This window comes from Trachymyrmex cornetzi, unplaced genomic scaffold (assembly GCF_001594075.2).
Source record: "Trachymyrmex cornetzi isolate Tcor2-1 unplaced genomic scaffold, Tcor1.1 scaffold74, whole genome shotgun sequence".
NCBI lineage: Eukaryota > Metazoa > Arthropoda > Insecta > Hymenoptera > Formicidae > Trachymyrmex > Trachymyrmex cornetzi.
In genome coordinates, this window is record NW_017300070.1 from 469,091 (window position 1) to 470,853 (window position 1,763).

Genomic DNA, 1,763 nt, shown 5'->3' on the forward strand with positions numbered 1-1,763 from the left:
GTTCCGACAGGTACAAATAAAAAAAATAAAACAAAGTGAAAATTATCTCGAATGGAAATGATTTTATTATGAAAAATATATAAGTTTTCTTCTTCATGATCACAAAACTAAAGACATAGAGAATGGACTGCGCGATCCGTATCTAAGTAATGTATCAAATATGGTCGACAATAATAAAAGAGAGGTCCGTGGGAGACGGCCAATCCCCCTCTCATTCTCTCTCCCATTACATCATTGAATGGAAAGAGATAGAAATGGCCGTTCGTTTGCCACGGTCCCTCTCTCTCATCTCTATCGACCAGTTTGACATACGGATCGCGCAGTCCATTCTCTGTCTTTGCACAAAACGGAAAAGAACAAAATAGCGTCATCTATTAACGAATCTTCCAATTACAACTACATTATTAAAACTTAGTCACTTAGCGACAGCTATTATTACACACATTCAACTGAATAAACTTATCGAAAACTTGAAATAGTCGCGTATTCGATTAAAAAAGGCAATCGCAGGTGTAGAAAGTGTAATTGAAAGGAAAAGATTCAACGTTTCGCGCAATATCGAAGCTGTTCGCGAAGTTAAAGAAAAGTCCGTCCTTTCCATCTGCAGATTCCGCAGTCTCTATTCTTTCTCATTCCTTCTCTCTCGCGCTTCCGAGAGTTCCAAGTCGCGAACGCATGCTCGGTCCGTTCTCATTTCATAGTGCAGAAGGTTGTAGAAGGTGCAGTGCAACGCGACGCGACGCGACGCGACGCGGCGTGGTACGGCCGGAAGAAAGGGACGAACGAGCCTGAGTGAGCCGTGAAGTGCTGTAAAGAGAAGAGAGTAGAAGACGCTCCGTGAACGCAGCGTCTCGCCGCCACTCGCCGGGTGCCGCTCGGCTGCGCTCGGCTGGCGCGCCAATTAGCGCACGCATCGCGGCGCGCATGCGTTGCCGCGCAGTTGACCTTGACGGGAGCAAATGGCTGCGTCGACGGCAGGCGCCCGCAAACGCTTCGGAAAGAGTCACCGCCACGACAGAGTAGGGGAAAGGAGGAGAGGGGAGGGGAGGGGAGGGGAGGAGGCACCCAGCGCGCGTTCCGTGTCGCCCATTGTTGTCCTCGTCGCGCGTAATGGCCACCGTGAACATTCGTTAACGCGTCGTAAGGTACGCCATATCGCATCCCGGCCTATCCTGTGCGACGGATAACGCCGCGAGTCTCATCCAGCCGCGAAACATCGCGTACGACGGTTTTTATGCGATCGCCATCGCCGCCGAACGAGGTGCGGACAAAGTGCGAGCGAGCGAGGTGAACGAGCGAGGAAGCGGGACAGAGCGGGCGAAAGGGAGCGAGAAAGAGGAAACGACGTACGCGACGAGGAAGGAGCGGCGGCGGCGGCCGCGCGTTTCGTACTCACAGTCGCCGCAACCGCCACCGCGCCGCTCTACGCAGCCGACCATGATTTGCGCGGGCCGACGTTGACAAGCGTGTGACTCCGAAGGTGATTGTTCGCGCGCGCTCGAACCGCATGCTGAAACATACCGAGCGCGTGGTTGGGCGAGCCGAGCCAAGCCAAACCAAACCAAGCCAAGCCAAGCGGACCCGAGCCGAATCGAACCGAGACGAGCCGGACGAGTGGGTGAACGGAACACAGAACATTGCGAGCGAAACCAACACCAACAAGATCGTCGCGATTTTGGACGACGCAACTCCAGCATCGCGAAGCTATCGTTCCGAGGAAGCGTCCGTCGAAATCGAACGCCATTGATTTCTCGCGCGCGGCT